Below are 26,719 nucleotides of genomic sequence, written 5' to 3' on the forward strand. Positions count from 1 at the left end.
GGTAATTATTTGGAGAGACTACCGACCTGGTAATTATTTGGAGAGACTACCGACCTGGTAATTATTTGGAGAGACTACCGACCTGGTAATTATTTGGAGAGACTACTAACCTGGTTATTATTTGGAGAGACTACTAACCTGGTAATTATTTGGAGAGACTACTAACCTGGTAATTATTTGGAGAGACTCCTGACCTGGTAATTATTTGGAGAGACTACCGACCTGGTAATTATTTGGAGAGACTACCGACCTGGTAATTATTTGGAGAGACTACCGACCTGGTAATTATTTGGAGAGACTACTAACCTGGTAATTATTTGGAAAGACTACTAACCTGGTAATTATTTGGAGAGACTACCGACCTGGTAATTATTTGGAGAGACTACTGACCTGGTAATTATTTGGAGAGACTACTAACCTGGTAATTATTTGGAGAGACTACCGACCTGGTAATTATTTGGAGAGACTACCGACCTGGTAATTATTTGGAGAGACCACTAACCTGGTAATTATTTGGAGAGACTACTGACCTGGTAATTATTTGGAGAGACTACTAACCTGGTAATTATTTGGAGAGACTACTAACCTGGTAATTATTTGGAGACTACCAGACCTGGTAATTATTTGGAGAGACTACTAACCTGGTAATTATTTGGAGAGACTACCGACCTGGTAATTATTTGGAGAGACTACTAACCTGGTAATTATTTGGAGAGACTACCGACCTGGTAATTATTTGGAGAGACTACCGACCTGGTAATTATTTGGAGAGACTACTGACCTGGTAATTATTTGGAGACTACCAGACCTGGTAATTATTTGGAGAGACTACTAACCTGGTAATTATTTGGAGAGACTAACGACCTGGTAATTATTTTGAGACTACCGACCAGGTAATTATTTGGAGAGACTAACGACCTGGGAATTATTTGGAGACTACCGACCTGGGAATTATTTGGAGACTACCGACCTGCCTGTAATGTTGAAACAAGAGGACTTTTGCTTTGGTTTGAGCTCCTGACAAAAGGCCTTGTAGACTGTTAGTCCCTCTGATTTTCCCAGGAAAGACTTGGATCGACGGAGGATGCCGAGTGTGCGTCTGGCTTTGGAGGCTGTTGATTTATAATTGCAAGTTACTTTGAAAGAATACTTCATTGCATTCATCACATTTGTTACTCGTGAAACCTTCCATTAGAATGTCTGAAAGTATTAATTCCAAGAAGTCTCGATGATTGGGCAGCAGCTGTAAATATCCTTCTTGTGTGACCCTGCGGGTCGAACAACCTCCCGAATTTCCGATTTTCCCTTTGACCGAACAACCGATTTTCTCCAGCTGCCTTTCCAATGCCACCACTTAGCCGAAATGGTGAGTGCATATGCAGGGCTTTACTCAAGACCATTCTTCATTTCTGTTCCTCGGGCTACTTTGCTTATTCATAACCGCCAAGCCCAAAGTGTTACGAGACCTTTCCGCAATGTGGTTTGGCAGAAATGAGGGGCAGATGATCTTAAGAATACATCTTCAAAGTGTTGTGGGAATAAATAATTATCTAAAACCTCCTCTTAAAGATCACCACACTCTCTTAGCTTTAGATGTTTTTGCCTCCACATCACCTCCGTGAGAGTATCGGTATCAGAAGTTTCAAGTTTCCTTCCTCCTCTGCTTTTCCTTTATCAATTATTCCAAGTACTTGCTGTTCCTTTCCTACTGCCAGTAAGTGACAATTTTAACCCAGTTAGTTTATGTAAGCTTGTGTAACTACTCATGCACACTACGCCTTTGGATGGGAGTCCTGACCCTTGCAATAGCAGAGATCTTTCTGTTCACTCATTGTGCTCAATCCCCCATCCTCACCTACAGCCAGGATGGATTGCTATCGATGACTTCAGTCGCACTTGTTAGCGAAGGATAATATGGGACTTTCAAAATGACGCATGAGGCCTTTTGCGCATGCGCTGTGTATGTGTTTACACTTACTCGGTTCTGCTCGCTGGGCACTTTTTTACTGTCGTTGCCAACACAAAATCTGCAATTCACATCGTCATTTAAACATAATTTTCAGCATTTAGATTAAACGGTGGAGATTTCAAAATGGTTAACCACCGCATAGCTGTTGTGTTCCTGAATGCAAATCGGACACACGAGAATAGGAGAATTGTCCGTGGATGAGAGATTTTGAGATCACAGCATTTCCTGGTAGTACAAGTGAATGGCGGTAGTGGATATCACATACACATGCATGAACACACAAACAGACACACAAAATGGCGGCGACGAGGGAGGCAGCATGATTTGCCAGTCATGCCACCACCCTCTCGCCTGTGACGGAGAGGATCAGGGGCTGTGTAGAAGATATCAGTTTCGAAGCCTTCAACCTGACTAAGTGCAGAGCTTCAACTTGACCAAGTTCAGAGCTTCAACCTGACCAAGTTCAGAGCTTCAACCTGACCAAGTTCAGAGCTTCAACCTGACCATGTTCAGAGCTTCAACCTGACCATGTTCAGAGCTTCAACCTGACCAAGTTCACAGCTTCAACATGACCATGTTCACAGCTTCAACCTGACCAAGTTCACAGCTTCAACATGACCATGTTCAGAGCTTCAACCTGACCAAGTTCAGAGCTTCAACCTGACCAAGTCAGAGCTTCAACCTGACCAAGTTCGGAGCTTCAACCTCACCAAGTTCAGAGCTTCAACCTGACCAAGTTCACAGCTTCAACCTGACCAAGTCAGAGCTTCAACCTGACCAAGTTCGGAGCTTCAACCTCACCAAGTTCAGAGCTTCAACCTGACCAAGTTCACAGCTTCAACCTGACTAAGTGCAGAGCTTCAACTTGACCAAGTTCAGAGCTTCAACCTGACCAAGTTCAGAGCTTCAACCTGACCAAGTTCACAGCTTCAACCTGACCATGTTCAGAGCTTCAACCTGACCATGTTCAGAGCTTCAACTTGACCAAGTTCACAGCTTCAACCTGACCAAGTTCACAGCTTCAACCTGACCAAGTTCACAGCTTCAACATGACCATGTTCAGAGCTTCAACCTGACCAAGTTCAGAGCTTCAACCTGACCAAGTCAGAGCTTCAACCTGACCAAGTCAGAGCTTCAACCTGACCAAGTCAGAGCTTCAACCTGACCAAGTTCCGAGCTTCAACCTGACCAAGTCAGAGCTTCAACCTGACCAAGTTCAGAGCTTCAACCTGACTAAGTCAGAGCTTCAACCTGACCAAGTCCAAGCTTCAACCTGACCAAGTTCAGAGCTTCAACCTGACCAAGTCAGAGCTTCAACCTGACCAAGGCCAGAGCTTCAACCTGACCAAGTTCAAAGCTTCAACTTCACCAAGTTCAGCGCTTCAACCTGACCAAGTTCACAGCTTCAACCTGACGAAGTTCAGAGCGTCAACCTGACCAAGTCAGAGCTTCAACCTGACCAAGTTCAGAGCTTCAACCTGACCAAGTTCAGAGCTTCAACCTGACCAAGTTCAGAGTTTCAACCTGACCAAATCCAGTGCTTCAACCTGACCAAGTTCAGAGCTTCAACCTGACCAGATTCAGAGCTTCAACCTGACCAAGTTCAGAGCTTCAACCTGGCCAAGTCAGAGCTTCAACCTGACCAAGTCAAAGCTTCAACCTGACCAAGTTCACAGCTTCAACCTGACCAAGTTCACAGCTTCAACCTGACCAAGTTCACAGCTTCAACCTGACCAAGTTCACAGCTACAACCTGACCAAGTTCACAGCTTCAACCTGACCAAGTTCAGAAGATGGGATTGGAACACAATTGGTCAGAAGGCCGCAGTCCTAGTTCCTGGGCAGCGTGGAGGAAACACTTGTGCTGCCATTTCTGATGATGTTCTTGTGGGTCACTAGCCATTACTTGCATCCTACAACTCTGCTCAGCTTCTCATCTTCCTGTATGAGTTACATCAGAGTCTTGGCCAAGCTGGGGAAAATATAAAATATGTATTTTTCTGGGACAAAGTTAGTTTTCAACATGCTGCAGTGGTCCAAGCATGATTTGGTGGACACCAGCAATTTGTATCACTGTAGCTGCCACCATATTCCCCTTTACTTAACCCAAACGAGGAGTTTTTCTCCACCTGGAAGTTGATGGTTTATAATAGGCACCATTATCACCAAGCCACCCTGCTGGAAGTGATTGACGAGGCATGCAATGACATTGCAGCAGAGCAGTGGCAAGATTCCATGCACCGCGTTGTTGTTGTTGTTGTTGTTGTTGTTTTATAGCCCCAGACAGTTTTCTCGAACAAGCCCATGGCATGGAGACAGCCGATCAATCCCCCAGGAGCGACCCAGAGACCCCCCACATCCATGATGTTGTACCCCTGCTTTCACAAAATCAGGGCCACGACAGAGATAGAGAGAGAAAGAAAAAGAGAAAGGAAGAAGGACAGAAAAAAAGAAAGAGACAAGAGGGAAAGGGCCGATCCATGGGGACTGATCGGCATTGAGACCATGTCTACGCTGCCCTGGGGAATCCGACAGCAGGGAAGAATGGGGAAGATTTGGCCCCCGACTTGTGTTGGCAGGTACAACCACCGCGAGGAGGCGTTCTCGATAGTTGTCCATGCAAGACGCTTCTCTCCAAGGTGCATTGCACAGGTAAATCTTCGTTGTGATGTTGATGAGAATTTATGGCCAGACAAATATGAGAGACAAGATCAACAGCAACTATTGGATTACAATAATAATTTGTTTATTTTACTGTACTGCAATTTACTACGATAATGAATACAATTTTTATGCCTCCGCTGATGAAGTTGCCGGAGGCACTACGTTTTCAGATTGTCCGTCTGGCTGTCCGTCCATCCGTCCGTGATAGGTTTTCGTTATCGCGATAACTTGAGAATGGCTGAAGTGATCTTAGTCAATCTTGGTGCCTGTATGTATAATGAGGTAAAGATGAAGTGATTAGATTTTGGGATCACGAGGTCAAATGTCAAAGGTCAGAGGTCATGTTAGGTAAAAATCCTGTTACCGCGATAACTTGTGAACCAGTAATGTGATTCTGAACAAATTTGGTACACATATTATAATGATGTAAAGATGACCTGATTAGATTTTGGGGTCAAGAGGTCAAAGCTCAAAGTCTGTAAGAGGTCTATAACTTGAGAACAGCTAAATGGATCTAATTAAAACTTGGTACAGGTATGTCTAATGATGTAAACATGAACTGTTTAAATTTTGGCTCAGGAAAGAGCTAACATTAATCACACAGAAAGACAAACCGACACAAAAATCATATAATAAGGGGAGCGGTAGACAAGATGGGGAGAGAGGGGGAAGGACACAAACACAACATTTGAGAACAGGGACATTGAGAGAACTGTGGGAGGAAGAGGGCTTGGGGGGAGGTGGGAGAGGTATAAAACATATGGACACTGCAAGGACTTCCAGGAAAGAAGTTGGAATTTCAAAAAGGGTGTACCTGGGGTGAATTAGCGGGGGTAGAAAAGATCAAGGTTTTGTATGGGGGAAGATAAGAGATGGTGGTGAACAGCTGTTTTAAAGACCTGGATGGAGGAGTGGGATTGAAGGGAGTGTGGGAGTTTGTTCCAGAGGCGGGAGAAAAGAGGAATGAAAGCGTGAAGGTGAGCAGAGAGCCTAGATTTCGGCAGTTTAACCATAAGATGGTTGCTGGCAGATCTTGTGCGACCTGTAGGAATATTAGGGGGACAGAGCACAGAGAGAGCTGGGGGAGCAAGGCCGGAGAGGAGTCGGTAGAAGACAGAAAGACTACCAACCTGCCTGCGGTGTGTGAGTGAAAGGCCCTCAGAGATAGCTTCATCGCGGGAGATTCCAATGATTCTGAAAGCTTTGGTTTCAACAGCGTGAAGCCGAGCTAGGTGTGAGGCAGGAGCACCGGCCCATAGGGGAGAACAGTATTCCATTGAGCTGTGGATGAAAGCCTTGTATGTGGTGAGGAGCTCAGGTGTGCCAAGGAAGGACTTTGCATGACGGAGGATGCTCAGTCGGCGACTGGCTTTGGAGGCCAGCTTGGAAATGTAGTTTTCACAGGAAAGATCATGGCAGATAGTGAGACCCAAAAGCTTGAGCGACAGAACTTATTGGAGAGGATTGTAGAGAAAGTAGATGGGAGGGTTGTCCAGTCGATCTTTTCGGAGAGACATAGTAAGAGTGTGAGATTTGTCAGGATTGAAAGATATGTTCCACTTGTTTGACCAGTCTGTGATTTTGTCCAGGTCTTCAGAGAGTGAGGAGGCTGCAGACTGCCGATCTGATGGAAGAGGAATGGAGCGGCAAAGAGTGGAGTCATCAGCAAAGAGATAGAGAGGATTTTCCAGAGAGTCGGAGAAATCGTTGATAAAGACCAGAAAAAGCACAGGGCCTAGAACACTGCCTTGGGGAACTCCAGCCTGAACAGGAAGGGGAGATGAGAGAAATCCATTCAGGGCCACATGTTGATTACGACCAGAGAGGAAGTCCGCAAACCATGCATGGAGATTTCCATGGATACCATAGGAGGAGAGTTTGGTGAGCAGAGCTGGGTGCCAGACCATATCGAAGGCACGTGATATGTCAAGGGAGACAGCTCTGATTTCCTGTTTGGCATTGAGGACCTCCATCCATTGTTGAGACAGCAGAAGCAACATGTCCAGAGTAGAATGACCTGGTCTGAATCCAAATTGATGATCAGAGATCAAGCCATTGGAGAAGAGGAAAGATTTGATATCCGAAGCAATGATGGATTCCATGACTTTGCTGATAATTGGGAGCAGGCTGGTTGGTCTGTAGTTGCAAGGGTCTGTTTTATCACCTTTTTGTGTAAAGCGGTAATGTTTGCTGATTTCCAAGATGCTGGCAGATGACGTTTAGCAAAAGAGAGGATGAAAAGAACAGAGAGAGGGTGAGATAGAGTGGCAGAGCAGGATTTTAGGAGCCGTGGGCTGATGCCGTCTGGTCCAGTTGCAGAATCAGTCGAGGTTTGACAAAAACTTCTCCACCTTTTCAGGAGAGAAGGACACAGAGTCCAGGAGCAGTTGGGTTCGACTGAGTAAGGTGGGAACAGAGAGAGATGGGTTTGGAACACAATGATTTGAGGCAAACACAGAGTTGAGGCATTCGGCTTTGTCACGTGCGGTGTCAACTGTGTAGCCATTTGAGGTAAGGGAGAGGATAGAGGGGGAACAAACACCAGGAACGGATTTGACCAGACGCCACCAGGATTTGGAGGAAGGAGACAGGTTTGAGAGTTCATTCTTGAGTGTGGAGAGATAGTGCTTCCTGGCACTCCTGAGGGGAGACACACACTTGTTCCGAGCTTGGTGGAAGGAACTGAGATTGCCTTCCGTTGGATTAGCCTTCCAAGAGGCAAAGCCAAGTTGTTTCAGGGCAACTGCCTCACCACAAGATTCAGTGTACCATGGATGGGAGGAAGGGTAAGACAACTGAAGACGAGATGGGATAAATCTGTGCATGAGAGAGAGCAGTTTGCTTTGGAAGAATTCCCAGGAAGAATTGATGTCAGAGGCAGTGGAGATGGTAGACCAGTCCAGATGATTGATGGCTGCTTGAAGACCGTCCCAGTCGGCCTGAGTGAAATGCCCGACTCGTCGACGCTGAGGAGGCTCTCTGAGAATGGCCAGAGAGATGTCCACTTTAACAAGCACATCTTGTTTTGATTATTAAATGAACTAGCAACGGTACCCACCCTTCGGGCGGGGCTTCAATTGGGAGGCCCAAATGAAAAGGTAAAATATCAGAAATTGAAGGCTTTTTTTATTTTAAACGATTCATATAAACATCCGTTAAATCATATCACATGCAAATCATCAAAATCTAAACAGTATTTGTGGAATTTCAATAAAAGCCACATCACTGTTCATGTCGGTAAATATTATTCCATAGCTTTTGGAAAAACACGATGCTACTACTTAGCTCTTTCAGGAGCCTCGATGTTGTATACAAAAAAGAAAAAGAAAAATGGAAAATTGGAAAAATTGGAAAAATTTGAAAAATTGGAAAAATTGGAAATTGGAAAAATTGGAAAAATTGGAAATTGGAAAAATTGGAAAAAAATACGGACAGACACACAGACAGACATTTGGTGAATTCTAGTGAGATGATATCTCATTGTTTTATTAAAAGCTTTTTCCACAAATTTTTTGGGGATATTTGCTTCGATGCAAATTTGTGGCATTTTTTTTTTCAAAGATGTCTCAATAAAACTAGACATAAATTTGGAGTTTCGCACGTCTAACTAGCTTTTTGTAAATAGTTAGTGGTTTTACGATTTCCGTTAACAGTTTTGAAAACTGCCCCAACAGTTTGAAAAAAATGAGCGTGAGCAATAGAAAAAAAATCTGTAATGTCATGGATATAATTATATGATGTTGAGTGTGATGGGCAGTTGGCGGTCCATGTGGTACAGAATGGATGGACACAGCATGTGGACATGAAGGGATATTATTTTACTTAGTAAACAGAGCTGGCCTGAATGGCTGGCATTCATATTGGACATTGGTTCACAAGATTTCTAGCCATTTTACACGATGTAATAAACCGACACCGAGTGGTAAACCCTGAAACAATCCTGCTCAAGGACATTCCATCGGGACTCTTCTGAAGGCTGAAGGCTTAATGTGCGGAAGTTATAAGATGGTTTACTTGTGTTAAAATAAACAACCCAACATTGTTTCCAGCTTGGACCCAACGCAGAGCAATGGCGGTGTAGCCACAGCGGGCTTGAACAGCGACCGGGGTGGTATCATTTCACTTGGAACGTACGTTGTTGGCTTTTAATGATATTTTCGGTTCTCACAGGGTGGTTTGCACTATGATGAATGTTTGCAGAATCTCTTCTTCAGAATTATTTCGTTTAGGCATTGCTTTTACAATGGTGGCCCTTTTTGAGATAACTTTGCGTGAAGGGGAAAAGGGGAGAGAGGGGTGGCGGTATCGGGTATCTTACCATTTATAAGATAGTTACGTGCACAGGAAAGAGGGAGGATGGTGATGTTTAAATACCATAAAATCTGCATGGTCTGCATGGCCTTGGCAGGGTGGGGCTTTGCAATTATGCACGCAAGGCCATCAGTCAATCTATCGAGAGTTGCGAGGTGTCCCTTAAGCCTGTGTGTAACCATCCATCTCCCTTCCTTTTTATGGTCACAACCATCCAATACAAACTCCGCTACCCATAAGTGCCAAGCCGCTTTGGCTTGGTTCTGCTGGTGCGGAATTGGCAGAGATTATTTTCATGTGGTGCAATAAAACACCGTAATTGATGGGAACGGGAAACCCCACCCTGTGGCCTGGTTGCAAAAGGTCAGCCTGTGGTATGATCAAGATGTCAGCAAGATGATGAGGGTGAGCCTCTGTAAGTTGAAAATTGGAAAAAAATGGCAGTGGAAGTGACAGTGGACGTGGAAGTGGGCATGGAAGTGGACATGGAAGTGGACATGGAAGTAGACGTGGACGTGGCAGTGGACATGGCAGTGGATGTGGCAGTGGATGCGGCAGTGGATGCGGCAGTGGAAGTGGCAGTGGAAGTGAAAGTGGCAGTGGAAGTGACAGTGAAAGTGGAACTGGCAGTGACAGTGGAAGTGGAAGTGGCAGTGACAGTGGAAGTGGAAGTGACAGTGGAAGTGACAGTGGAAGTGGAAGTGACATTGGAAGTGGAACTGGCAGTGACAGTGGAAGTGGAAGTGGCAGTGACAGTGGAAGTGACAGTGGAAGTGACAGTGGAAGTGACAGTGGAAGTGGCAGTGATAGTGGAAGTGACATTGGAAGTGGAAGTGGCAGTGACAGTGGCAGTGGCAGTGACAGTGGAAGTGACAGTGGAAGTGACAGCAGTGGAAGTGACATGGGAAGTGACATTGGAAGTGACAGTGGAAGTGGAAGTGACAGTGGAAGTGACAGGGGATGCGGCAGTGGAAATGACAGTGGATGCGGCAGAAGAAGTGGCAGTGGTAGTGACAGTGAAAGTGACAGTGGAAGTATCAGTGGCAGTGACAGTGGAAGTGACAGTGGAAGTGATAGTGGAAGTGACAGTGGAAGTGACAGTGGATGCGGCAGTAGAAGTGGCAGTGGTAGTGACAGTGGAAGTGACCGTGGTAGTGACAGTGGAAGTGACAGTGGAAGTGACAGTGGAAGTGACAGTGGAAGTGACAGTGGAAGTGACAGTGGATGTGGCAGTGGTAGTGACAGTGGAAGTGACAGTGGAAGTGACAGTGGAAGTGACAGTGGAAGTGGAAGTGGCAGTGGAAGTGACATTGGAAGTGGAAGTGGCAGTGACAGTGGAAGTGACAGTGGAAGTGGAAGTGGCAGTGACAGTGGCAGTGACAGTGGAAGTGACAGTGGAAGTGGCAGTGGGAGTAACAGTGGAAGTGACAGTGGATGCCGCAGTAGAAGTGGCAGTGGATGTGGCAGTGGTAGTGACAGTGGAAGTGACAGTGGAAGTGACATTGGAAGTGGAAAGTGGCAGTGACAGTGGAAGTAACAGTGGAAGTGACAGTGGAAGTGACAGTGGAAGTGACATTGGAAGTGACAGTGGAAGTGGAAGTGACAATGGAAGTGGCAAATCAGGGTCGGCAGAGACAGAAAGATGGCCTGTCTTCCACGGAGTACTGGGAAGTACAGAAGCACAAGCTAGCTGCATCCCGACAAATGCCAGGCAGTGCGACCCCATAACAACTTGCTGTCCCACCATGGGGCTTGTGTCTGCCAGCTAGGCCAAAAAAACGTCATTTCCCCCTGGTTAGCTCCTGCTATTCTATTCTGCGCGCGCTTCGGAATCAGGTATATTTATCCATTTGCAAATAACTTGCCAATCCTTCGTTGTTATCCGGCCTACATGTTCTGCTTTAGTTTTTCAGACCTTTGTTTACGATTCATGCCTCATTCAAATATAGTTGTTTTTTTTTTGTTTTGTTTTGTTTTTGTATACTAGATCGAGGCTCGTGATAGAGCTAACATTAATCACACAGAAAGACAAACCGACACATAAAACAAATAACATGGGGAGCGTTATACAAGATGGGGCGAGAGGGGGAGGAACACAAACACAACATCTGAGAGCAGGGACATCGAGAGATCTGTGGGAGGGAGAGGGCTTTGGGGGGGGGGGAGACATGGGAAGGGGGGGTGGGAGAGGTATAAAACATATGGACACTGCCGGGACTTCCAGGAAAGAAGTTGGAATTTCAAACAAGGTGGATCTGGGGTGAATTAGTGGGGGTAGAAAAGATCAAGGTTTTGGATTGGGAAAGATGAGAGATGGTGGTGAACAGCTGTTTTAAAGACCTGGAGGGAGGAGTGGGATTGAAGGGAGTGTGGGAGTTTGTTCCAGAGGCGGGAGAAAAGAGGAATGAAAGAGTGAAGGTGAGCAGAGAGCCGAGATTTTGGCAGTTTAACCATAAGAGGGTGGCTGGCAGATCTTGTGCGACCTGTAGGAATATTTGGGGGACAAAGCACAGAGAGAGCTGGGGGAGCAAGGCCGGAGAGGAGTCGGTAGAAGACAGAAAGACCACCTACCTGTCTGCGGTGAGTGAGTGAAAGGCCCTCGGAGATAGCTTCATCGCGGGAGATTCCAATGATTCGGAAAGCTTTGGTTTCAACAGCATGAAGCCGAGCTAGGTGTGAGGCAGGAGCACCGGCCCATAGGGGAGAACAGTATTCCATTGAGCTGCGGATGAAAGCCTTGTATGTGGTGAGGAGCTCATGTGTGCCGAGGAAGGACTTCGCACGACGGAGGATGCCCAGTCGGCGACTGGCTTTGGAGGCCAGCTTGGAAATGTGGTTTTCCCAAGAAAGATCATGGCAGATAATGAGACCCAAAAGCTTGAGCGACAGAACTACTTGGAGAGGATTGTTGAGAAAGTAGATGGGAGGGTTGTCCAGTCGATCTTTTCGGAGAGACATCGTAAGAGTGTGAGATTTGTCAGGATTGAAAGACATCTTCCACTTGTTTGACCAGTCTGTGATTTTGTCCAGGTCTTCAGAGAGTGAGGAGGCTGCAGACTGCCAATCTGATGGAAGAGGAATGGAGCAGCAGAGAGTGGAGTTTTTAAAACTATTTATTATTTCAGTTCATTGTTTATTGTCACCATTTTAAAATTAAATTATTGTTGTTTATGCTGCACAAGTATTCAAACATTGTTTTACAAGTTAAAAAAACAAACAAGATAACATATTGTGCTGAGTGCAGATTTTTACATAGCTTTACAAATGAAGGTTCCACCTCGAAAGGCTAAAAATTTGGAGAACTCAGGAATTCCATTGTGAAAATCCTGAGAACATCACACAGCGAACTAGAACAGCACTCGGTAAAGAAGATATCTCCGCCAGGCCAAAGATTGTACGTCTTATGTCCCACAGATAGGCCGGATCTGGATTTAATTTGCTTGTTATTGTCCGGATTTGCATGTTACACACCAAACCTGTCCACCAAGCTTTATCCGAATCCATCCACACCTTTTTGAAATATAGTGCTGTATATTGTTTTTATCCCCATCTCTCTATGGTGAAGAATCACTTTAAAAATATATAAAAAATTGTTGTATCTGGATCTGGATCTTCACCAGAATAGAATCAATTCGTCCTTGCGCTACACCGAACCTGTCCACCAAGTTTCACCCGAATCCGTTCACAACTTTTCAAGATATACTGCTCACAGACAGATAGACAGGTGTGAAAACACAACCTCCGTCCACCTTCGGTGGCAGAAATAATGATACAATATAATATATTCTAGAAAATATTTACCATGTTTACTATGGTAAAATATCTATAACCCCTCTTTAGACATCAAATAACCATTCCTTAGTGTATGTTCGTAAAACAACATGCTCCTCCATGAACCAGAAAACTCAGAACCAACACTTCCTTGGCCATTCCATGAACACCAAACATTCTATTTTCAGATCACCATTGTCACTGTCATTGGCCATGTCTTATGATGTTGATGATGTTGTGTTGTTGTGACGTCTTGTGTCATGTCTTGTCTTTGTTGTGAACAGATGTGACCTCCATGGCTCTCTTCTGAAGACGTTTTGGTGCCTTCATTTGTGGAATATGAACCTCGGAGACAGAGGAGGTCTGAACTTTGTGTCATTCTTGATGAACGCTGCTGAACAGCATTTCTCCTGGGGCTTGGCCATGGGGCAAATCAGCAAGCTGCTTATTATCACAAGCAACAAAAATTCCAAGGTCTGAGACCCAAGGCAGGTTCCACTGACATGTTCCCACCTGTTCCCTGGATCCGCAAAGAGGTCCCACATCCAAGAACCCTCTCTGGCAAAGCAGACCACTTTATATGAAGTTTTATTTTGGGGCTTGACCCTATAAACTGCATCCTTGGAGTGTTTCTCATTGTCATGCCTCATAGAGCTTGGGAATAACTCTGGAACTAATAAACTCGTCCTAAAAGTCGATAAAACTCTCAATAATTAGGTTTAAGGGCTCATTTATGTATATGTGATTGATAAAACCATTGATATGTCACATGTGAACCTCCAACTTCAGGTTTTCAATAAATCGATCATCATTGAAGACAGAACAGATGTCTCTATGTGTTAGGTCAAGACAAATGCAAACTTTTTTGTTCCACCGGTTGTTGTTTTTTGAAAACAAAATGTCGGCTCATGGAAAAGGAAATATCGAGATGGCAGAAAAGCAATCTTGACAGTTGTGTAGCATGGCAACATGTAGACACACAGTCTTGAGATGTTGGAGCAACACCATCCTGAAGCCCTGGAGGGAAGAATGTGATTGGAAAACCTCCAGGGGGCATTCTGTAAACTTCTTGGACGAGGAACAAAACAGTGGAGGTGAGTATTGAGCCTGGATTTTGAGAGTTTAACCAGAAAGGGGTGATGAAGAATGCATGCATGCTTCAGGAGTTGAAGATGTATGTCAGGAGACCATAGATACCAGTCCGTATTAGTGATATCTTGAAGTGCGGTTTTGGCAATGTGTGCATGGTGCGGAGAGATGCTATCATCCATTAAGATGAAGCTGGGACCTTCAAGTTGGTAAGAGTGATGATTACAGGTGGAATAATGTCATCCCTGTGTTTCACTCCAGTCATAGCACTCATCCGAATGATGAAAATGTAGTCTTCAGCTAACTTGAATACCAACCTATACCATTAGGTGGCTCTACCAAACCGATCATGCTGCCTAATGCTACAATTAACAAATCTCTCCCTCACTTCGTCTCCAGACTCTCATCTTGTATGTGTTTCTGCTGACGGGGCTGTCTTAGCAGGATGGGAAGTATTGCTCTTCTGGACCTCATACCCCAGGCATGAAGCCTGTTCTGAACTCTGTACGTTGAAATCTGATGATTGATTTCTCCTTGCAAGTAATTCTGGAGAGGTTGTGTTGTTGAAAAGCAGACCATTCTGGTAGGGATGACAGGGTGATGATCTATAGCAATCCTCCGCCAGACTGAACAGTTTACATTTTGTATCCCACTGATAGGCCGGATCTGTATATCATATCCGGATTCGGATTTTCATCAAAATCGATTCAATTCGGCAATGTCACTCCCAACCTGTGCTCCAAATTTCATCCAAATCGGTTCGTAACTTTTTGAGATATCCTGCTCGCAGACACACAGACAGCCGAGTGAAAACTTAACCTCCATCCACCTTCGGTGCTGGAGGTAATGATCTCCCTTAAACTAGGTTTGACCCAACCCATTTGGTTTTAAATGATGCCTCACTGTTTTTCCACTGACTTAGAAAGCATAGGTGACCAATTTGTAGAGGGTTCTGACATGGATCATGTGCAGAAATGTACACCGATTTTGTGGGAGACTTGATTTGCAACTAAATGTCCAGGTTCGCTCAGTTTGATGTGTGGATTATTTAAAATTACATGTTGCATCCAATTTCCTGATTGGGTTTCTTTCCTCAATATCCATGGTTTGCAAACACATCAAGAATAAATTACTGAACTGTGAATCCATACTTTGTTTCACAGTATAAAATGTATTTCTTAAATTATCTTGTAAGGAGGATATATAATTTGTAAGAAAATACTTTTTCTTACTAATCTATCTATAATGGAGCATATATGGCTCTTTTGTTATATACAAACAAATAAAGAATAAATATACAAATTCACTTTTATAGTTCGAGTACCCTCAATCCCTACAGTAGCGACAGGAAGGGTCATGTTATTATCTCCTTTGGGGTATATAGATTACAGTAGATCTAGGCTCTGGTCCGTTAATCTGTGGTGGACACGATAAGTATATAATGCCTCAAGGACGTTGGAATTCCTCCAGATTTCTTTCAGTTTCGTGTTAAACAGCAGTAGTGACTGATTAACAAGGGAATCACATGTGTTTGTGGTGTATAAGAATTCATTATTTCTGGTAGGCTTGCCTCACAATATGCCACGATAAGCTATTTATTCACGTTACCTGGTTTTGTCCACGGAGGAAAACCCCTTGGGAGAGGGGATATTATTAGTTTTAATATTGTTTTGTAATAACATTAATATTATGCTATTATCATTAGTGTTGTTATTATTCTTGTTATTAGAAGCGGCGTTGGAGAAAACCCACGATTAGCTATTTTAACACGGATATAGACCGTGGCACGGATTTTGACAAAGGCGGACAACCACCTTGCGGAGGGGGGCAAATTAAGGCACTACAACCTCCGTCATGTGACCCATAACCCTCCTGTCAAGGTTGGTTGAGAATGGATAAGTGACGACTGAATGTATCATGGTCAGACAGACAGACACCAAATTGCGTATTTTAGTATGACGATAGATATATGGCGGGAATAGTGCCACCTTGGGTGGTAACCGGTATTACAAATCATGTTCCTTTGTCTTATCATAATATAATGGAATCTTCTCAAAATTATGATATGGAGTTTGACACGTTGTGATCAAGACAATTTATTTCAAATATGACAAAAATTATAAAGTGCATTTCCAAGAATGTGCCGCAGCACATTGCCCACTGGAGGTGGGCCGAGAAGGGTACTTTATAATTTTGGTCATTTTATTTTAGTTATCAATTTCGATTCCATGTAATCGAGTTATTATAATCAAGTCTATTGTGGGTGTAATTGAAGAGTAAAATAAAGTGCCAAATTGGACTATTGTGAGTATCTCACTGATAGAACCTTCTGAATGCCCCACATGCATATATGCAGACTGGATATGCTCCATGATTGGCAAAGCCCACTTTGTCTTAACAAGGGAATCACATGTGTCCTCGGCACACCTGAGCTCCTCACCACATACAAGGCTTTCATCCGCAGCTCAATGGAATACTGTTCTCCCCTATGGGCCGGTGCTCCTGCCTCACACCTAGCTCGGCTTCACGCTGTTGAAACCAAAGCTTTCAGAATTATTGGAATCTCCCGCGATGAAGCTATCTCTGAGGGCCTTTCACTCACTCACCGCAGGCAGGTAGGTGGTCTTTCTGTCTTCTACCGACTCCTCTCCGGCCTTGCACCCCCAGCTCTCTCTGTGCTCTGTCCCCCAAATATTCCTACAGGTCGCACAAGATCTGCCAGCAACCCTCTGATGGTTAAACTACCGAAATCTCGGCTCTCTGCTCACCTTCACTCTTTCATTCCTCTTTTCTCCCGCCTCTGGAACAAACTCCCTCACTCCCTTCAATCCCACTCCTCCCTCCAGGTCTTTAAAACAGCTGTTCACCACCATCTCTTATCTTCCCCCATCCAAAACCTTGATCTTTTCTACCCCCGCTAATTCACCCCAGATCCACCTTGTTTGAAATTCCAACTTCTTTCATGGAAGTCCTGGCAGTGTCCATATGTTTTATACCTCTCCCACCGCCCCCTTCCCACGCCCCCCCCCCAAAGCCCTCGCCCTCTCTCAGATCTATCGATGTCTCCATGTCTCTCGGTCCCTGCTCTCAAATGTTGTGTTTGTGTCCTTCCCCCTCTCTCCCCATCTTGTCTACCGCTCCCTATGTTATATGTTTGATGTGTCGGTTTGTCTTTCTGTGTGATTAATGTTCGCTCTTTCACGAGCCTCGACCTTGTATACAAAAAAAAAAAAAAAAAAAAAAAAAAAAAAAAAGTGCCGTTCATCTGGTTAGAATAACGTCGTGTTTCTTCTTTTTTTTTTTTTTTAAGTCTTAATCTACAAATGGCGTTGCCATGTCGAGTGAAGTTTCCAGCCCAGCTACACCATTGCTAGTTTTCCCAGCACAGCTCACTCGATGACAATTTTTTACAACCTGCAGAGGACATATTAAGAGCAATTCTTGTAAAACGGCAGTCCACCATTAGAAAGTAGACACTTTAATATAATTAAATATTTTGGTATCTAGAAATATGGAACTGTCAGCTGTTATGCTGGTTATAAAAAGGGTATGCAGCCTGTCGGGGTGTTCTGCTTGTTCCACTGCTAAAGCTCAAAGATATTAGGTCACGTGACAAGTGCAGTTCAACTCCTAAATCACTTGAGCTCTTTTCTTGTGTTAATATTAAGTTGCCTTCCTTAAAGCTTATGAGATGTAAGCTGTAACATCTTTTTTTTTTTCTTGAAATAGCGATTTCCAGGGAGTTGATGTTTATTGCTCACGTCCCTAAAAAGATGAATGCCCTTACAGTAAGATGGAATTTATCACAGTGCTTTCTTTACGGTCAAGTGGGTAATATGGATTCCATAAGGGCTTTTTTTATTTCAGACTGTCAAAGGTTAGTTCGATGGGCTCTGGTTGCCCATGTCTGCTTAACGGTGTTTAAAGCTTATAAACAGAATAAATCTTTAAAGTCTGTATCCCCAAAGGTCCATATTGTCTTGTTCTTCCAGGCATTAAACAGGAAATGGTTTCAAAACTTTAGGGTTTCAAGTACATGGTCATGCTAAGAAATAAAACCACCAATAGTTTGTCATTATTTTTTAAGGGCATCTTATAAATGTATGATTTTGGCCATAAGTGCATTACAACAATACTGAAATTTAACATTTCCAGTTATTCACTTGCTCTGAATTAAACATTCCTTGTGGTTTTACAAAGGGAATAATTTGAGAGGATTTCGAAGCAAGGATGGTAAAAAGGTAAAGAAAGAAAGGCACATGTAAAGTAAATAGAGCTCAGGATAATACGCGTGGAGTTTGGTTGTGATAAACATTGAATGGTACTTGTAGTGATATATCAAATCAATGTTTGTATAGAATCAAAATTTAATAAACAACTTGACATGTGAAGTTGATGCTGATCTATGACACTTTCATGATATATAAGCAATGTTCTTTATATTATTTAGTTTGCAGAAGCATAATGCAACTACAATATATTTTATCATTATACGAGCTGAGATGCCCGTTATTCGCCCAAGTAAACTTTATTTTAAATAGAATGGGAAAGTCAAAACCTTGTAAAGAGTTTTGTTTTTATTGTTTAGAAAAAGGAGTTTGATTGTTTAAAAAAAGGATTTTGATTGTTTAGAAAAAGGCGTTTGATTGTTTATAAAGAGGAGTTTGATTGCTTATAAAGAGGAGTTTGATTGTTCGAAAAAGGAGTTTGATTGTTTAGCAAAAGGCATTTGATTGTTTAGCAAAAGGAGTTTGATTGTTTAAAAAAAGGATTTTGATTGTTTAGAAAAAGGCGTTTGATTGTTTATAAAGAGGAGTTTGATTGCTTATAAAGAGGAGTTTGATTGCTTATAAAGAGGAGTTTGATTGTTTAACAATAGGAGTTTGATCGCCTATAAAAAGGAGTTTGATTGTTTATAAAAAGGAGTTTGATTGTTTATAAAAAGGAGTTTGATTTTTTATAAAAAGGCGTTTGATTGCTTATAAAGAGGAGTTTGATTGCTTATAAAGAGGAGTTTGATTGTTTAACAATAGGAGTTTGATCGCCTATAAAAAGGAGTTTGATTGTTTATAAAAAGGAGTTTGATTGTTTATAAAAAGGAGTTTGATTTTTTAACAATAGGAGTTTGATCGTTTATAAAAAGGAGTTTGATTGTTTAGAAAAAGGACTTTGATTGTTTAGAAAATGAAGTTTGATTGTTTATAAAAAGGAGTTTGATTGTTTATAAAAGGAGTTTGATTGTTTATAAAAGGAGTTTGATTGTTTAACAATCGGAGTTTGATTGTTTAGAAAAAGGAGTTTGATTGTTTAGCAAAAGGAGTTTGATTGTTTAGCAAAAGGAGTTTGATTGTTTAGAAAAAGGAGTTTGATTGTTTAGCAAAAGGAGTTTGATTGTTTAGCAAAAGGAGTTTGATTGTTTAGAAAACGGAGTTTTCTTTTTTGAAAAAGGAGTTAGATTTTTTTCGAAAAAGGAGTTTGATTGTTTCGAAAAAGGAGTTTGATTGTTTCGATAAAGGAGTTTGATTGTTTATAAAAAGGAGTTTGATTGTTTATAAAAGGAGTTTGATTGTTTGACAATCAGAGTTGATTGTTTAACAATAGGTTTGATTGTTTAACAATAGGAGTTTGATTGTTTAGAAAAAGGAGTTTGATTGTTTATAAAAAGGAGTTTGATTGTTTGACAATCGGAGTTTGATTGTTTAACAATAGGTTTGATTGTTTAACAATAGGAGTTTGATTGTTTAGAAAAAGGAGTTTGATTGTTTAGAAAAAGGAGTTTTATTGTTTTGAAAAAGGAATTTGATTGTGTAGCAAAAGCAGTTTGATTGTTTTGAAAAGCGAGTTTGATTGTTTCGAAAAAGGAGTTTGATTGTTTCGAAAAAGGAGTTGATTGTTTATAAAAAGGAGTTTGATTGTTTATAAAAAGGAGTTTGATTGTTTTGTAAAAGGAGTTTGATTGTTTTGAAAAAGGAATTTAGAAAAAAGAGAGGGAGAAAATTGTTTTTATTTTGTGTATCGCTATGACAATGACAGACAGAACTGTGAACTGAGGATGAGGCACGACTGACATCGTCTCACTGAAGAACTTCCTGCAAAAACAATATTGTGAGTTTATTCTTTACATTGTAATGTATAAAATGTCATTTTTGGATTCCCACTCTACTTGGCGACATGCACAGCTGGCCATGTGTGAATGCGAACTCTTAACCACTTGGGCCAACAACCTTGAGGCTTTGTCCCTGGGACTTGTTGATGATCCTGCCGAAGCAAACTCTGACCAGAAATTGAATTTGCCGAAAGTCAAAAGGCAAGCCTGTGTCTGATGGGATGATCGGTATACTTGGAATCATGGCTTGCTCTCCCATGTTTGTTCCAGTGGCGATGGTAGCATTTAGAGTTTAGACGATTCAGCAGGAACTGCTTGACGATTACACGAGTTGCGTTGCAAAGCTATGGTGGGTCGAGGATGCATAAGAGAATGACTGGCACTCATACTTCCAGAAGGAGGTGGCAAGCCTAAGGGCTCCAGGCAATTCAGTAAGTCTGTGGGGTATGCAACTGCTTCACAATCACTCATCCAATGATTTGTAGGAAGTGGCCTTCCCTGGAAGCTTTGTCCATGTTCCGAGTTGATTGTATTTACTGATTCATTGTGTGGATCAAGGACTGCACACACTCACACAGCCACTCCATGTGTTTGTAGTATTGCATTATGTTTTGGTACAACCTCAACTAGAGAGTTTGGCTGAAGATATCATGGTCCCCAATTTCTTTGGTATACCGATGAAATATTCATCACCAACATGAGGCACCTGGGCATCTCCAATCCTCAAGAGCAGCTTTGCAAATTCACCTGCATTGCGATCACCGAGAAGGAAGGATCGCATGTTTGTTGTCAGATGAGTTTTTATATGCTTCTGAAGATGTGAAGATTTGATGTAAGCATCGATCTCATAGTCTTGTGTGCCACCACACACAATAGGAAGAGTTTAGTAGAAATCTCCTGACAACAACAACAACAACAACAAAATCCCACCCCTGAGGTCACAGCTTTTGAGAATGTCCTTCAGTGTTGGTCAAGAGCATCCACTGCTAGTCGATGTAACATTGTAGATCAACCCTGAAAATCACTTCACATTCTTTCTATTTTTTGTATAATAAGTCGAGGCTCATGTAAGAGTTAAATGCATTGAGGAGGGATGCCAAAACTACGTTTGCTGACAAGAATTGGTGTTTCTGTGCTTGAAAGGTTGAGTGAGATGGTGAATGTAGAATGAGCTGTTCGTCCACCTTGAAGAAGCCCTGCAGCAATCACACTGCATGCAGCTGCCAATGCGACGTTACCATGTGGATGAACCTTTGCGAGATTGAGGTTGATGAGAAATGTCTTCCTTGTGCCTCCAGGATCAACTAGGAAGATCAATCCTCCGACCCCAGAATGAATGTGCCATCACCCTGATATAAATAACTATTTCGTTGTATGTAAGCGTGGAAGTGTGACCCGGTTATAATACCCGATGTGTGTGTGTGTGTGTGTGTGTGTGTGTGTGTATGTGAAGGTGGGTAGGTGTGTGTGTGTGTGTGTGTGTGTGTTTGTGTGAAGGTGGGTAGGTGTGTGTGTGTGTGCATGTGTATGCGTGTGTGTGTGTGTGTGAAGGTGGGTAGGTGTGTATGTGTGTGTGTGTGTGTGTGTGTGTCTGTATGTGTGTGTGTGTGTGTCTGTATGTGTGTGTAGGTGTGTGTGTGTGTGTGTGTGTGTGTGTGTGTGTATATATGCATGTATGTGTGTATGTAGGTGTGTGTGTGCACGTATGTTTGTGTGTAGGTGTGTGTGTATATGCATGTATGTGTATGTGTGTGTGTAGGTGTGTATGTGTGTATATGCATGTATGTGTGTAGGTGTGTGTGTGTATAGGTGTGTGTGTGTGTGTGTGTGTGTGTATATGCATGTATGTGTGTATGTGTGTGTGTCGGTGTGTGTGTGTGTGCGTGTATGTGTGTGTGTAGGTGTGTGTATATGCATGTATGTGTGCATGTAGGTGTGTGTGTATGTGCATGTATGTGTGTGTGTAGGTGTGTATGTGTTTACATGCATGTATGTGTGTGTGTGTGTGTAGGTGTGCGTGTGTGTGTATATGCATGTATGTGTGTGTAGGTGTGTGTGTGTGTGTGTATATGCATGTATGTGTGGAGGTGTTTGTTTGTGTGTGTGTGTGTGTGTGTGTGTGTATGCATGTGTGTGTGTAGGTGTGTGTGTGTGTGTGTGTGCATTTATGGGTGGTGTAGGTGTGTGTGTGTGAGTGTGTGTGTGTATATGCATGTATGTGTGTGCGCACTTGCAGATAAGCCTGATTATACATTCATCTGTTGAAACTGGTTGTACCTACCTTTTATACATCCACTGTCCCTTCTGCTTTCTCTTACCTCATTGGAGCCATCCCTGAAGGCCGGCCAAATGTTTGGTGAAACACGATGACGATGTGTTTACAGACAAATGCTCAGCAAGGCCTACAAGGAAAGAGTGTGCAGGCTGTGTAAATAGAACTCCCAAAGTGCTGCACGTGTAGGCCACACGAGAGCCTGCTCAAACATTGCTCCCTATATTGCCCCCCCCCCCCCCCTCTAGCCGTCTTGTTACAGCCATTGGAGTTGGGGATGCGGTCCTCACTAATAAAATTGCCGCGTCCGATGCGGCCATTCGCAGCCAGGGAAGTTTTGAACAGGAAGTCATTGTGCGGGATCTCTCCTCGGTGCAACTCAATGGCAAATGATGAATTACCTTGTTCCTCTGGGAAGCTTTTACGCTTGGATATTGTGAGGGCAGGAAAGATTGTGGGGTCAGGAAAGATTGTGGGGTCAGGAGAGGTAGTGGGGGAAAAGAAGCACTGTAGCCTCAGCATGTGGTCAAGAAGCAAAGGTTCATCGGTTCACATCCGCATTAGCATGAGCGTGTCTGACTGTATGATTAATGGTGCGAAGGAGAAGTACAAACCTTCTTGCTGGAACTTTCTGTTTCTGAACAATTCAGTGAATCATAAAACGCCCCATGCAGACCCCACGGTCATGTACTCCATGATGCAGACCCCACCCACGGTCGTGTGCTCCATGATGCAGACCCCACCCACGGTCGTGTGCTCCATGATGCAGACCCCACGGTCATGTGCTCCATGATGCAGACCCCACGGTCATGTACTCCATGATGCAGACCCCACCCACGGTCGTGTGCTCCATGATGCAGACCCCACCCACGGTCGTGTGCTCCATGATGCAGACCCCACGGTCATGTGCTCCATGATGCAGACCCCACCCACGGTCGTGTACTCCATCCTGGACGAACGTTTAGGTTATTGAGCCGTAACTTCGCAAGGACACATTGTGATTGTGAGGATGACGACAAAACCATTCGGATCTGTCACTTCTCCATTTAATGCACATGCGATACATCTGGAATGACGTCATATTTTGTTGTTAACATCTTTATGAAGCTGGTGATTAAACACCTTCGATATTAAAGTTAAAAACCGAGTGAAAAATATTCACGATATGGGAGATACAACCGAGAGGATGAAAGTCATTACAATAATTGCTTCATTAAAGGTTTTGAGTTCAACGTTTTCACACATACGGAGAACAAGTACATATAGTAGTAGAAACCAGAGGTAAAAATACCACGGTGTTAAAAAACAAAAAAAAGAGGAAGCTTTTTATTCTTGTGCTGGTTGAAAGATCAAAATGGGAGGATATAGATATTTTTTAACAGCAAATTAAATAAATATTATTTTCTGGAGTGATTGAGGCAGCGAACTGTTTCTCACACACTGCCCGGTTCAATATTTATTGTCCGATTGAAAAATATCATGTTTCCCTTTGGTTATCTATATAAATAAAGGAGGAGTGTCTGTGTGTGTGTGTGTGTGTGTGTGTGTGTGTGTGTGTGTCTGTCTGTCTGGATATCCGCTTATAACTCAAGAACTACACATCAGAGAAAAGTTTTAGACACTGATTCGGAATCAGCATAAAATTCCGGTGGTTATAGGCTACTTTTTATTTTAATATCAATGGTTTAAAAAACCGGGCCAGCTGCAATTCCATGGTGTAGTTTGTGGCGGCGCTATTGCCCCTTTCCGATCCCATGACGCATTGCGGTTCCGATTCGCGATAAGGTCTATGCGCTATCACCGACACTTTTCCACCTTTTCCATACCTTTTAATCAGATATACCTGATTGTCCATCGTAACCACATAACTCTTGGAAACACTAGCATTATCCTTCTTCGGACCCATGGCTAACACAGACACAGTAAAGGAATACTGTATGTCACCTCTGTTTTGAATGAGAATCAGCAGTTGCGCGTATGTACAATATACTGTACGTACATATTTATTTATTTTTATGTGCTTTTTATTGTATTTTAAATTGTTTTTAGCTTCTTTTATTGTTAATTTATGTACTATTTTATTTATTTTAAATATATTTTTAAGGAAAACAAATGTTTTCACGTCCATAGGAGTGACGTAATGTCGCACATAATGACGTTCGCTGCCCAGTCATGAAAGAAATTATGATTCTCTTGCCAAAGTGACATGAAGATCAGGCAGTAAACCTCCCAACTGAGTTTCTCAACAGTCGTCAGCCTCAAGGACTCCCAACACACAGGTTGATTCTCAAGGTGGGAGCCCCAATCATTCTTCTAAGGAATCTTGATCCACCAAAGCTGTGTAATGGAACACGATTGACAATCCAGCAAATGATGCCGCATGTCCTAGAGGCAACCATCCTCTCAGGACAATACAGAGGAGAGAAAGTATTCATTCCAAGGATACCACTTATTCCACCTGACCTTCCATTCTCCTTCAAGAGGATTCAGTTCCCCATCAGGCTATGTTTTGCTATGTCCATCAACAGGGCGCAGGGGCAATCAATGAAGGTTGTAGGCCTGAACTTCACAGAACAAGTGTTTGCCCATGGCCAGCTGTACGTGGGCTGCTCGAGGGTTGGAAAACCAAGCAATCTTTATGTCTTGGCACCAAGTAAGAAAACCAGAAATGTTGTATACCCAGAGGTTTTGGGAAATTGAAAATTGAAAAAACGTCATGTAGGAAATGTACTGTGATATTGCTCTAAAATATACATGTTCTTTTCATCATATATTTGTATTATTCTTATTCAACCCAGGCGAAGCCGGGTACCTCAGCTAGTATATATATATATATATAATATATAATTTTACATATAACTATATATGTAATAAAATATATAAATATATACAAATATATAAATATATAGTATTATTAAATTATTCTAATTGTATCATTATTATTATATATTATTTATATTATTATACTATTGTGTAATATTATTATTGGATATATTATTATTATATTATGATTATTATATATACTAGGGCATGCCCGTACTATATCTATATCTAAAATTATATCCCCCCCCTCTATTTACATGAAATGGTTTGGTCCAAAGCGAACGGCTTGCGAGTGGTGACAATCCCCCCCCTCTATTTACATGCAATGGTTTGGTCCAAAGCGAACGGCTTCCGGAGTTTGGTAAAGAAATCGCCATCGCGTGCACAAACGCGCAGGAAAGCGAATGAAACGCAAATTCGTTTTTATTAGTTGTAAAACATAGTTTAACGCCAACATAGTTTGCAAACGTGAAATAAATGAATACGCTCTCAAATGTGCCATCCGAGGCAGAGTGTGCCCGCCACGTTCGGCACACGCGATCGTTCGCTGCTCTCTGATTGGTTGAATCGTTTTTTGGACATAGCTCGGTAAGTAATTGTCCGATTAATATGAAACCTTGAAAAGGCACATCCTCGGGTCCCCAGCAATATACCTGGCAAGTTAAAAGTATATCGGACCCGTGGTTGTCGAGAAACAGCGGTCACAGACACACAGACAGACACACAGAGATTACTGGAATTATAGATAGATAGATACAGTATATATATATATATATATATATATATATATATATATATATATATATATATATATATATATATATATATATATATATGTATGTATGTATATATATATATATATATATATATATATATATATATATATATATATATATATATATATATATATATATACAGTATATATATATATATATATATATACAGTATATATATATATATTGTTACAGATCGCGGTTAGGATGTTATAGACCGAGCGGTGGTTTAAAACCGCGACCTAACAAAACTCACCCGATTCCACCCGAACGTTGGTTGTATCGCACCCTAGCTGCTCAATGAGGGAAAAGACAAAAGCGACGCAATGCAAGAGGAAAACGGAGACAAAAAAAAGGTTTGAAATACTACTACATTTATTCCTACTATTTACACACAAGCAAAAAGACAGATGTCACGTTTATTTACAAGCACAAGACGCAGGTGACACAGTGCAAATTTAGCTTACCTACAGACTTAACTTATATCCCAGGACAGAACAAACAGAACGCTGACTCACGCGGGGAATGCCAGGGATGGCAGAAGGTGGATGGCTGGCGGGAGAGGAAAGGTCCAAGGGGGGGTCTTGCAGCTCAATCGTGCGTTTGGCAGCCGCCGTTCCTTTTTGTTGGCCCTGCTCCAAACCGCCGTTCAGGCCCCCTTTGGCGGTTGCCGGGTGTCGCTGCTGCGGCGGCCTCCGTCCGCTGCGTTCCCAGGACTTGTCTCACTGGTCTGGTCCCTCAACCCTCAACCCTCAACTCTTTCTTGCTTCTCTCACTTCTCACCACCGACTCCTCTCTCTGGCAACCGACTGTGACCAACTCCTTGCAACCAACTCCTCCTCTCTTCACAACCCTTCTTTTTCCAACCCAGAGTGCATCTCTCTTTCTTCTTCTTTTTTTCCACTTCCGGTTGCGCCCTTTTATAGCGCCCCCAGCGATCAC

At 42.6% G+C, this 26,719-nt stretch overlaps 1 long non-coding RNA gene across 1 annotated transcript in view; it reads left to right on the forward strand.

Moving 5' to 3' along the window:
• The window catches only part of LOC137432017 (uncharacterized), a 66,922-nt gene extending 53,434 nt beyond the window's left edge, over positions 1-13,488 (forward strand). Inside the window, exon 3 of the long non-coding RNA XR_013624244.1 lies at positions 12,999-13,488. This is a non-coding gene — a long non-coding RNA (uncharacterized LOC137432017). The remainder of the gene's footprint in view (positions 1-12,998) is intronic.
• Positions 13,489-26,719: the final 13,231 nt, after the last annotated feature.

Source organism: Myxine glutinosa, chromosome 8 (assembly GCF_964187855.1).
Source record: "Myxine glutinosa chromosome 8, kmMyxGlut1.1, whole genome shotgun sequence".
Lineage (NCBI taxonomy): Eukaryota > Metazoa > Chordata > Myxini > Myxiniformes > Myxinidae > Myxine > Myxine glutinosa.